The sequence below is a fragment of the Lepidochelys kempii genome, chromosome 3 (genome assembly GCF_965140265.1).
Source record: "Lepidochelys kempii isolate rLepKem1 chromosome 3, rLepKem1.hap2, whole genome shotgun sequence".
Classification (NCBI taxonomy): Eukaryota; Metazoa; Chordata; order Testudines; family Cheloniidae; genus Lepidochelys; species Lepidochelys kempii.
Window position 1 is genome coordinate 73,217,359 of NC_133258.1, and position 13,350 is coordinate 73,230,708.

Below are 13,350 nucleotides of genomic sequence, written 5' to 3' on the forward strand. Positions count from 1 at the left end.
TTCTAGTGACTGTGTCACTCTAGTCTTCACCCAAGAATGCAATTTACTTTGAGGAAGATAAATCACTCCAACACAATGCCAAAGGCTACTTGTGGTTTCAGGCAGGGTGTAATTAGTCACCACTACTGTGTAGTGGTGGTACTAATAATGACATCTTGAATCCTGACTTGCATGGAAAATAGAAAAGTTTAATCAACCACTGACAAAACAGAATAGTCAATAAAGCTGCAGCACTTTCAGTTAGGAAAGGATATACTGTGATTATATGGTTTTTTGTCTCCAACAATGGATACTTTTTAATTATTGAAATTGTCATTTTTTTAGTCAAGTACTAAACCATGGAAATGAAAATACACTATTAACATGTTATTCTGTCTTTCAGATGAAATGTGGAGAAAGTCTGCCCCTTTGCTCATCTTTAGTGACTTTCCAGATGGAAGTTAAAGTACTAGTGCCAAATTCTGCTCAAAATAACACTAGTGTACCTCCAGAGTACCTCCATTGACTGTAATGACATCACTCCAGATTTATTACAGAGCAGAATTTGGCCCCCAATTGCCAGCCTTCAGAAAGACTAGGGCATTAATTTTCTCTCTCTCAATAAAATAGGTTTTAATATCTAAGGCTATGTCTGAGCTATTGTGGAGCTCAAAATAACTGCCAAGTCTAGCTGCATAGTACAGTATTTAATACATTGGTGCGTTCAGTGCTTTGGGGTATCATAACTATGAAAAGTGTCATGCAAAGCCATAATCTATTTCAATTCTCTCAGAATTGTCTTCTCTGCTTTAAAATCTTTTGTTGTAGACCAATTGGAACCCAAAAATATTTAGAGCCTAACTTCTAGAATTGGCTACCTAGATTGAATTTATAACATTTGGAGTACATTTCAGGCAGTTTAAAAATTTTCTCCCCAAGCAACTAACTACATCCTACAAGATAACCATCCAAGATAATTCAGGATTAAGTTTCTTTGAATTTCTGTAGCTAAGTACTGCAAGTGTCTTTAAACATTAGTTGATTGCATTTCCCATATGATGTGCAAACATTAGAGGGGTCCTAAAAGACCTCCAGTTCACTTTAAATCAATCTATTTGGCATATTGTCTAGTTCCACAAGTACACCAAACCCCATGAGAGATTTACACTACATAGCAGATGGCCCCAAGGACAAATTCTTAAAACAGCTTGTTCTCCTCTAATTTTTAGCATACCGTGTTCCTTTTCCGCACTCATCGACATTGGCACTTGGCATTCTGATTTCTATAGCTGCTGAAAAATGATGACATTGGGACAAATTTGTCTGTAAATTAAAGATCATAGAATCATAGAAAATTAGGGTTGGAAGAGGCCTCAGGAGGCCATCTAGTCCAACCCCCTGCTCAAAGTAGGACAAACCCCAACTAAATCATCTCAACCAGGGCTTTGTCAAGCCAGGCCTTAAAAACTTCTTAGGATGGAGATTCTACCACCTCCATAGGTAATCCATTCCAGTGCTTCACCACCCTCCTAGTGAAATAAGTTTTTCCTAATATCCAACATAGACCTCCCCCACTGCAACTTGAGACCATTGCTTCTTGTTTTGTCATCTGCCACCACTAAGAACAGCCTAGCTCCATCTTCTTTGGAACCCCCCTTCAGATAGTTGAAGGCTGCTATCAAATCCCCCCTCATTCTTCTCTTTTGAAGACTAAATAAGCCCAGTTCCCTCAGCCTCTCCTTGTAAGTCATGTGCCCCAGTCCCCTAATCATTTTCATTGCCCTCCACTGGACTTTGTCCAATTTGTCCACATCCTTTCTGTAGTGGGGAACCAAAACTGGACACAGTACTCCAGATGTGGCCTCACCAGTGCCGAATAGAGGGGAATAATCACTTCCCTCAATCTGCTGGCAATGCTCCTACTAATGCAGCCCAATATGCCGTTAGCCTTCTTGGCTACAAGGGCACACTGTTGATTCATATCCAGCTTCTTATCCACTATAATTCCCAGGTCCTTTTCTGCAGAACTGCAGCTTAGCCAGTCAATCCCTAGCCAGTAGCAGTGCATGGGATTCTTCTGTCGTAAGTGCAGAATTCTGCGCTTGTCCTTGTTGAACCTCATCAGATTTCTTTTGGCCCAATCCTCCAATTTGTCTAGGTGACTCTGGACCCTATCCCCACCTTTCAGCATATCTATCCCATCATCCAGATCATTAATGAAGATGTTGAACAAAACTGGCCACAGGACCGACCCCTGGCACACTCCACTCGATACCAGCTGCCAACTAGACATTGAGCCATTGCTCACTACCTGTTGAGCCCGATGATCTAGCCAGTTTTGTATCCACCTTATAGTCCATTCATCCAATCCACACTTTTTTAACTTGCTGGCAAGAATACTGTGGGAGACCATATGAAAAGCTTTGCTAAAGTCAAGATATATCATATCCACCGCTTTCTCCAGTGAAAGAGCCAGTTATCTCATCATAGAAGGCAATCAGGTTGCTCAGACATGACTTACCCTTGATGAATCCATGTTGACTGTTCCTGATCACCTTCCTCTCCTTCAAGTGCTTCAAAATGGATTCCTTGAGGACCCACTCCATGATTTTTCCAGGGACTGACATGAGCCTGTAGTTCCCCGGATTCTCCTTCGTCCCTTTTTTAAAGAGAGGCACTATATTTGCCTTTTTCCAGTCATCTGGGACCTCCCCCAATCGCCACGAATTTTCAAAGATAATGGTCAATGGCTCTGCAATCACATCAGCCAAGTTCCTCAGCACCCTCGGATGCATTAGATCCGGACCTATGGACTTATGCATGTCCAGCTTTTCTAAATAGTCCTTAACCTGTTCTTTCACCACTGAGGGCTGCTCACCTCCTCCCCATACTGGGTTGCCCAGTGCAGTTGTCTGGGAGCTGACCTTGGCTGTGAAGACCAAGGCAAAAAAAGCATTGAGTACTTCCCCGTTTTCCACATCATCTGTCACTAGGTTGCCTCCCCCATTCAGTAAGGGTCCCACACTTTCCCTGATTATCTTGTTACTAACGTACCTGTAGAAACCCTTCTTGTACCGTTCACATCCCTTGCTAGCTGCAACTCCAATTGTGCTTTGGCCTTCCTGATTACACCCCTGCATACTCAAGCAATATTTTTATATTCCTCCCTAGTCATCTGTCCAAGTTTCCACTTCTTGTAAGCTTCCCTTTTCTGTTCCTGCACCCTCAATAAGGCTTCTCTAAAATACAGCCAGCTCTCCTGGACTCCTTTCCCCCTCATATTAGCCTCCCAGGTGATCCTGCCCATCAATTTCCTGAGAGAGTCAAAGTCTGCTTTTCTGAAGTTCAGGGTCCGTATTCTGCTGCTCTCCTTTCTTCCCTGTGTCAGGATCCTGAACTCGACCATCTCATGATCCCATGGAACAGGATGTAAAAACAGAGATTTTTCCTCTGGGGCTAGATCCATAGATGGGACTTAGAATCAGGCACCCTGCTACCCAGTGGAACTGACAGCCCTGAGTTAGGTGCCCAGGTGCCCTATACAATGCATGGCCAGAGTTAGAGGCCTAAAAATAGGATTCACAAAAGCCAACACGATGAGAAGGGAGCTGCCTAAATTAACAAATAGAAAATGCCAAGGAGAGAGGTTTGGCCTAAGCTATGCCCCACAAAGGAAGACAGGCACTTTACAGAAAGCATCATCCCCATGAGCCCCCTCCTGGAGTTAGGCACTTAAATGAGGTGAGACCTTTCTCGCAAATTAAAAAAAAAAAAAAAAAAAAAAGAGATGGTGGTGCTATGCTCCCCCCTTTTACCCAATAGTTCTGTGGTAAAAACACTCGCCGAGGATGTGAGAGATGGGAACAGGGATTTGAATCCAGGTTGCCTATTCTGAGCTAATGAGTATTTCCACCACCTCATCTGCCTCCTCTTGTGTTTTGTACAGGCCCCACAGGTGAGATAGGAGGAGGAACAGCTAGTTTGACTCCCACCAGGCCTAAGGCATGAGCTATGTGCTGGGCTTCAGGACTGAGGCAGCTTTGCTCGTACCCACCAGCAGAAGGGTAGTTGCCAAGGGAACTGTAGCAGCAGAAACTTAGGTGCCATGGGAATTTAAGCACCTATGTTAGGCAGGAGGTGTGGTTTAAGGATCTGAATTTTGGATTTAGGTGCCTACATCCCTTTGTGGATCTAGCTCCCAGATTATACAGGCAAAATTTTACCTGCCCACCTTCACTGTTATGCAATGACTATGCAGCCCTGCTATCCTCCATCCCAGAGGTGGCACACTTTGTTCACAATGTATTAACACCTTGTATGCTGCATAGGGGTCAACTGGGATATAAAATGTTTCCTATTTTAAGATAACTTTTCAGATCCAAACTCTGTCCTCCCCTTATCCATACCCTTCCACAGGCATACGGGGCCCAAAAAGACAATGGATTTGATGATATACTATAAAGGCAGCAGAAATCCTGTATTGGAGGGTCAGAACTTATGCTCTATGGGGCCCCCAAATGCAGTAGTATTGCGAGTCATTGGGTATGGGGGACAAGGATTTGCACCCACAAGCCAAAGCCTGGCTGCTTTAGTGGCCACAGGAAACAAAAGGATTCTGTTCCCCACATCACCTTCCCTGAAGAACTCCAGTGCAAATTCCACTGACTCTGGGTTTTTGAAAAAAGGAAGTATATGGCCCTGGTGTGCTACTTTTGAGAATGGTATGGGTGTACTGAATATTTGCCTAGTCTTACAACAACTTGTATTTTAATCTGTAAAATGTCAGTCGTTAATTTCTTTCGCCACCAAAAAAAGATGAAATTTTTTCCATAGTTAACAATAAAAGATTACCACTATTACAAATTGCATTTATAGTCCATTGATGTGCTCATACTTAATTTCTATCCGACAACAATAAGATATTATAAATATGACTATTTCTGAAGCGAATGTACCTGGACTGACTTCTACAGTCATTACATTTTGAAGAAACAACAATCTGATACCTCAATAAAAAAGCTACTTTGAAATCATAAATTATCCACTGAAATTTATAGAAAATACCTTCATCCTTCTAAACATAATCGTCATAAACACACTGAGCTAGACGTGGAGCTATCGGATGATGTGTTTTGACTCCTCCTTTTAAGAGCTACCTATTGAAGTAATAGGTATGCCTAGGTGAAATATTTGTCTGAAATTCTTAGGTTTCCGGTGCAAGTTATAAACTTTGTGCAGAGAAAGGAAATAGCTCTTGACAAAGATCACAAGTAAACCACCGCTGCTATCCAAAGAAGAAATGAACAAGCCTTGTCAAAGATTTAATAATAATTGGGGTGCTGTCGCTGTGTGTGTGCATTAGCAAGGATTTTATTCTGCTGTAAGTTTTCTTGAGAATTTAGCAAAACTTCTACCCCTACATTATCAAAACAGTGCATGGAGATTTCACTGTGTGACTTAACCACTGCAAACATTAACAGAGTAAACTATAGTAAGAAAATAAAGTGTGGCAGTTCAGAGAAACTCCAAGGTTTTCTAGAAGAATCACACTGCTAAGTCTGAGAACTGTTAACTCAATAACTTAGGGAGAGAGTGCTTAGGAATGTCAGCAGTTGTCCATGTACTTGAAATAATGTAAAGGACAGCGGGAGGAGGGAGAGGAGGAAGGGGCGTTCACGGAAACCATAGCCTAAGCACCTAAGTATACCCAAGAAAGAAAACAGGTGTTACAACACATTGACCGTCGTATTTCAGTTGAAGTGACCTTCAAACCCCTTATACCTCTGAGTGCAGCCTTGCCTCACAGGGTCAATGCACAAAGTGGGTGGTGTTTAAAATTCCTAGCTCCTGCCACAAATGAGTCACACCCACGGAAGATTCTGACTCCTTACAAGTACATGGTAAGGACCGTGTAATAATCACTGGATAATTATGTGTATTTAATAGTTTCTGGGTAATAATGTGGTTCTGTTTTTAAAACTAAAGCATAATCACAATATGTTCTGTTTAATAAACAAGTTACATAGTAATTAACCTTTGAATTACTTGACATTTCCAAGTGTAATTACCCACATCTGCTTAATTACATAATTACTATGTCTACAATATATGCAGTGTTTGCCATATTGCCACAAGGTAGGGGCCCAATCCTATAAACCTTACTCTCATGATTAGTACTCAACACCTCACAAGATCAGGTCCTAATTGTAGTATATTGGTATGTGTGCCTTGCAGGGCAGAGATAACTACAGGTTCACTAAGATTGCAACTCAGCGAAGGAACTAAAAAAAACCCCATAGCTTCATAAAATAGGAATGATTTCATTTAATTCTGACATCTATCAATGATCATATCAAATCATCTTAAATGGCACAAAGACATAATCCATTTTGAAACTGAAGCTTCCGTCTTTTCTGTGTACTGATACTGTTTGTGACAAAGGAAACGCTGCTCAACAGATTAACGGATGGAAAACTAGATTCTTTCACAGATGGTTTGTTCTGGGCTATGGGCTAAACTATGGGCTAGATTCACTTTCATTGCCATGTGCCACTGATGATATAAAGTAACAGTAAATCCAATTTAACTAGCTGGGTAAACTGGGTTTATGGCTGCTTTGCAACACTGGAGTGGCACAAAACCCCTGCAAACAAGGCTGATACTGCTGGACAATGTAAGTACAGTATAAGGATGATGGATATTCTTTAAAAATATATACATATAATTTTCCTGTACTGCCGCCCCAACCTGGTATCTGAAATTCACACTGTGTTTTTGGTCAGCTTTCCACATCAACAACCACAAAGATTCTAGAATAAGATTGCTGCAAAAGATACATGATCAGGAAGATTGAACTCTACTTACTTTTCCACCCTTGTATTGCTTTAGAAAGGCTGACAGCAGTTAAAGCTTTGCTTTTGGCAGTAGACAAAGCAGGTGCAATTTGGAAGACATATGAGGAGCAGGTAAGTGCAATAACAAGGAACCATTTTAACAGTTAGTTTTGTGTCTCACATTACTGTTTACTGGGAAGTAGACAAGATGTGATGTTAAAGTGTATCTGTAATAGGCCCATTTGCTACATTGCAAATACAAGCCTGTGAAAGCAAACATGTACTTGGTTACAGGGAATAAAAGGAAATATCTATGTTGATTCATCAGGGAGACACTAGAGGCTATGAATTTAGGTGCCTAACTGCCACTTTAAGTGTCCAAGTCTAAAATTTAGATCCAAAACTTCCACTCAGCTAACACCTAACCCCATAGGCCTCTAAAGTCCATAGGCCAGAGGGGAGCGAACTACGGACCACGGGCCACATTCGACCCGCGGGACCGTCCTACCTGGCCCCTGAGCTCCCGGCCGAGGAGGCTAGAGCCCGGCCCATCCCCCGCTGTCCCTCCTCCCCTGCACCTATGCCGCCGCGAGGGCAGCGCAGCTTCTGCCCGCCCACCTCCCAGGCTTTCCAATAAGCCAGTCCTGCTGCTCTGAGCGGCCTGGTAAGGGGGTGGAGGGATTGGATAAGGGGCAGGAGGTCCCGGGAGGCAGTCAGGGGACAGGGGGTGGTTGGATGGGGTGGAGGTTTGGGGAGGGACGGTCAGGAGACAGGGAGCAGGGGGGGTTGAATGGGGGGGGTCCCGGGGGAGGTTGGATAGGGGGTGAGGTCCTGGGGGGGCAGTTAGAGATGGGGGTCCCAGGAGGGGGCAGTCAGGGGACAAGGAGGGGGGGCATTGGATGGGTCAGGGGTCCCGGGGGTCCTGTCAGGGGGCAGGGGGGGCGGTTAGGGGTGGGACAGGGACAGGACAGTCAGGGGACAAGGAGTGGGGGGGGGTTGGATGGGTCAGAGGTTCTGAGGGGGGCAGTCAGGGGGTGAGAAGTGGGAGGGGACGGATAGAGGGTGGGGGCCAGGCTGTTTGCAGAGGCACAGCCTTTCCTACCAGCCCTCCATACAGTTTTGCAACCCCAATGTGGCCTTTGGGCCAAAAATTTTGTCCACCCCTCCCATCAGCGCTAAGTTTCTGCCAGTAAAGTCCCCAAAGCACCTACATTTCTGTCCACACGCATGTGCACAGCCATCTGTATCCTGACCCTGCTGAGGAGCTTGGTGCCCAGCTCCCAGTAGGATCCTCAAACTAGGCGTTCCCCCACCTATCTTGCCTGCAGCCCCTGGTCCAGCAGGCATTCTCAGAGGCTACCTACCATATTAGTGCCTGCACAAAATAAGGAGGCAGTAGCCACCTCCTTATACCGAATAGCCCAGTGGTTAGACGATTCACTCAGATGTGGAAGACTTAAATACCCACATGGACCAGGGACTTTAACCCAGGTCTCTCATCTCCCGGAGAAGTGCACTAACCACAGGACTATGGAGTATGCTGGGGTGGGTCTCTTGCCTGTTGAAGCTGTTCCATTTTTTATACATTATTTAAATATTTATTGGGCCAGAGAGAGAACAAGTGTGAGAGATTGACTCCACAGCCTGGTGGTTAGGATATTCATGTGGCAAACCCAAGTTTAAGTCCCTGGACTATTGGAAATATAAGGGGAGAGGGTCTGGCAGCGTGGACAGCTCCTTTTTCTCATTTTTGTGTGAGTACAGCCTGACATGGCTAAGGCCCCTAACTTCAGGAGAGGATTCAGGGCTGAGGCCATGCTCTTTCTGCCTTACCACTGTCCAACTCATTACCTTGTAAAGCATTTTGAGATACCCTAGGTATGAAAGACAATATAAAACCAGATTCTGTTATATAAATTCTCTCCTAAACTAAATTACCTAAATTCTCTCCTAAACTACATTACCTATAGTCTTCTGACATGCACTGAGTTCAGTAGGACACAGTACTATTCAAAGCGCATGGTTTATGGAGGGCTGATGATTACTTAGATAAAATAGTCCTGAACAGGAACACAGGGAAAAAGTTAAAATATGCTATCACTCTGATGGTCTACTCCACTTGAAGGGGAAAAAATGTAAATCTCTTCTTTAACAAAGCTTGTCATTAAGCAGTATTCCTGAATTCTGGAGAAGAAAAGTGATCCACAGATCATGAATACATTATTAATCAAGACTTGGTACTCAGACAGTCATCCTAGTCTGCGTGATTTATTCAGACTCATCCTACAAGCATGCTTATTTTTCTCTCAGTCTTGTAAAGTCATTTGCTAGTAAGCCAGAAATCAGGACAGTCTGGCTTTAGGTGCTCAAAGAACAGTGTGAATTAAAGCTGTTGAAATGGAATAGTAAAGGCTTCTTTTTTCCCTAGATAGCTTTGGAATGCTGCAAATCTGACTATGTGAATATGATGCCACCCCCTTTTGAGGGGCAAATTGTTAATATTCTGGCATTAGAAATGACAGAATACTGAATATCATCATCATGAATATTGTTCTCTTTCGCAGACTGTATGCCAAGGGAATTCTCCCATAAAACAGATAATTAACAAATACATTGATTATATATTAGATCTGTAGGTACACAACTCAGGTAATGGTAAGCAAAACTAGGGGAGAAGCTCCACCTTTGACTTCTCCACTTGCCCTCTGCCCAAAAAGCTTTTTCTGCTAAAACTACTCTAACATCCCAAACCTTCTTCAACTTTAAACAGTTGCCTTTATAAAAATAAAATAAAATAGTAATAATAAAAGCCACTAAAAGAACTTCCTTCTTTTCTCCAAAAATTACACTAGCCTGATATGGAGGACTGACCAGATTTCGTTCTGGACCACAGGCAGATTTCATGTCTGATCCATCAATATCCATCAGAACTGGAAAAAGTAGCAACATGCTATTGGATTTGATAGACAGAATTTGCTTCTAGCCCTGAAATGGCTCGACGTATCAGACCTTTAAAAGTGGAGCACTAATAAACATACCTTTTCTGTCTCTGTGTAATGTATTTTAATCTGCCTCTGAGATCTAGACTAGACTGAACTTATGGGGTGAAATCCTACTGAGTTATACCTAGGTACTTCCACAGCAATTATACTGAAATCAATTCATTTGTTCCAGATTTACACTGTTGTAAAAGAGAGCAGAAATTGTCCCATTGTAACTAAAAAGAAAAGGAGTACTTGTGGCACCTTAGAGACTAACCAATTTATTTGAGCATAAGCTTTCATGAGCTACAGCTCACTTCATCGGATGCATACTGTGGAAAATACAGAAGATGTTTTTATACACACAAACCATGAAAAAATGGGTGTTTATCACTACAAAAGGTTTTCTCTCCCCCGACCCTACTCTCCTGCTGGTAATAGTTTATCTAAAGTGATCACTCTCCTTACAATGTGTATGATAATCAAGGTGGGCCATTTCCAGCACAAATCCAGGGTTTAACAAGAATGTCTGAGGAACAGTGGGAGTGGGGGGGGGAGGAGGAATGAACAAGGGGAAATAGGTTACTTTTTATAATGACTCAACCATTCCCAGTCTCTATTCAAGCCTAAGTTAATTGTATCCACGTTCTTGTTAAACCCTGGATTTGTGCTGGAAATGGCCCACCTTGATTATCATACACATTGTAAGGAGAGTGATCACTTTAGATAAGCTATTACCAGCAGGAGAGTAGGGTGGGGGGGGGAGAGAAAACCTTTTGTAGTGATAAACACCCATTTTTTCCATGGTTTGTGTGTATAAAAACATCTTCTGTATTTTCCACAGTATGCATCCGATGAAGTGAACTGTAGCTCACGAAAGCTTATGCTCAAATAAATTGGTTAGTCTCTAAGGTGCCACAAGTACTCCTTTTCTTTTTGCGAATACAGACTTACACGGCTGTTACTCTGAAACCTGCCATTGTAACTAAGAAATTCTGACTTTATAGATGGAAACATACACAACAAAAATAACCCTCAAAATTTTGCACCTCTCTAAAACATTTCTAAAATCTTTTCCTATAAAGTAGGTGGCAAGGATGAAGCCAGGATTTTAAAACCTCCAAAAACTGAGAGACTATATTTTCTCTATGGTGCTTTCAAACCATCCTTTAACATTTCATATAATGTATTACATTTTAAAGGATGGTTTTAAAAACAAAACAAGCCTTGAGAAAAAATATTCTCTCAAATTCTAAAAGACTTCTCTATATGGGAGAACAGGCAAAAAAAATCCTTTGTACTACCCCACCCCATTAAGCACTCTCAGATGTGCAACAAAAGGACCTACAAGCCATTTAAGCCTGAGTAAGATCTGTATAAGGCTTCAGATCCAGAAGCTTGTTCTTCAGGAGCTTGGTCTCATCTCTAGATTTTATATTATATTCACCGTTTTACACATCATTGTGGATTTTAGGTTACTTGTGCATGAACATACTCTGTAACTGATTATGGCAATTTATACTTGGAGTAATAAAAAGGGACAGGGAACATCACAGTTATTTTCAGCATGCTGAAGCCTATGTAACATGTTAACTGCTCTCTGATTAAATCCAACACACAATATCAAAAGGAATGTCTCCTTCTACTTACTCCTTTGAAGTCAACAGATGGAGCGACTACATTATGTAGATACTGTACATTTTTTTAAAATGAAGTAATTTCCCAGGTATTTGTGACCCAAACTTCTCTGCTATAGGATAATCAAAAGCAGATATTTAAATGATCTATAGCTGTATTTTCACATTTTAATTGTGCCAGTACTGGACATATAATCTGTGTGGTCAATTAATCAGTGCGTATATCTTACCTCTTATTTCATAATTAAAAGGATCCAAAGCTTGGAACAGAGTGATGATACATTCAAGAAGAGAACTCCTGTTTCTTAGTAGCTCAATAATTTTTGAAAAGGTAATGATATCTGGCATACATAATACATCCAGCAGATACAGAATGTGATCTTTAAATAGAAATGAGCCAAAGCTGTGAAATTCACATAGAGATGTCAATCTGAACTCCTCTAAAGTTAGTAGGGATTCAGATTCAGTCATTTCCAGAAGTGACTAGTGACTTTGAGTGCCTCAATTTTGACTCACATTTCCCACCTTCAGAAACCATAAAAGGGCCTGATTTTCACAGAATAGATACTCTGCCCTTCCTGAAAGTCAGGCCCCTTAGGCCCCTTTAAGATTTTTAGGCTGGGCATCCAAAAATCAGTGGCTTGGGAAAATTTAGCCAGGGCTCCAGTTCAACCCATATATAAATATAAAAGAGAGAAAGGGTGAAGGGGGGTAGCGGGGTAGAGGCAGAGGACTGAGCCATAAAGTTTGGATCCAGTTCAGTCCCGAACTTCCACAACATTTGAGCCTGTGGTTCAGGATCATCTATTATTATATTAAACAAAATATTGTTTGAAAGACCAACATATTGAAACTTATCTGAGAAGACAAGAAGTCAGTATTTCTGCTTTCAGAAGACAGGCATGTTTACACTAGCTGGTGTGGTATGCTGTGGCTTAACTTTATACCACTATTAATGCCCTGTGGGTTTGAGTCTGGTTGTCTCAGCCTAGTCCTCATAATTGGTTCACATATAAAACGCACCACCCAGCCTGGAACAATTTGTTATAACTGGCAGGCGGTGCTCAAGACAGGCCCAGTATCAGAGTAACAGAGTGTTTCAAACATGGGTGCGTTTGGATTTGTTTGTTTTGTTTTGCTTCGGAAGGGTGGGAAATATAGTCAGAATCTAGCTTTTTTCCTTTGTTGAGAGCATGTTGTATAGGCAGATTTTTCAGGGACTTTTCAGCTGAATGAGGGGGTGGCCTAAATAAGATCTCTCTCCTGCTGCTTTAGGGCATGATTGGATGTTAGATTGGGAGGAGGCACCGTAGAACCAGGAGCTTTGATTACTCATTGATTCATCCCATCACTGGGCAACCACTAATTTGACAAATGTACTGTAGATTGCCTCACTCACTCTGTCTCTGGAACATTCATGACTAGATTGTGATATGCTTGAATGTACTTATCATTCAAATTTGTCAAATCTGTCTTTTAGAATGTTTTACTTCCTGGCTTGATCATAGTCATCCAAAATGTATACTGGACAACTTATCTGGGATTAGTCACCTAAATTACATAGTATTGTTTTTCTTATCTGATTGGATTACTATATAAAACATTTCTGCCATGAATACGGAAATTCACATAATGCAAAATTTGTGCCAATAAACTGGACAGAGCTTGAATGTTTGCTCAAACAGAACACAAAAAAGGACACGGACAAGGTCAAAACAAATCATGTAAAAATTCAAATGCATATTCATAGGGAAACTTGGCGGGGAGGCTTTTGTTTAGTTTTCTGCATGCTCACCTACTATGTATCTATGGTGGCAACTAGGACAAAGTCAAACAAAAAGTACACAAGTGCTCTAGAAAATTTAACTGTCATAATTCCAGCCATGATGCGTATATAAGGTTCCACTCTAACATAGGTAA

The 13,350-nt window shown here is 41.8% G+C and overlaps 1 protein-coding gene across 1 annotated transcript in view; it reads right to left on the reverse strand.

The window, feature by feature from the left end:
* Positions 1–2,506: 2,506 nt before the first annotated feature.
* The window catches only part of GPR63 (G protein-coupled receptor 63), a 51,331-nt gene continuing 40,487 nt past the window's right edge, over positions 2,507–13,350 (reverse strand). The window contains exon 2 of the transcript XR_012157998.1: positions 2,507–2,638. The gene's annotated coding sequence lies outside the window, so the exon portion shown is untranslated. The remainder of the gene's footprint in view (positions 2,639–13,350) is intronic.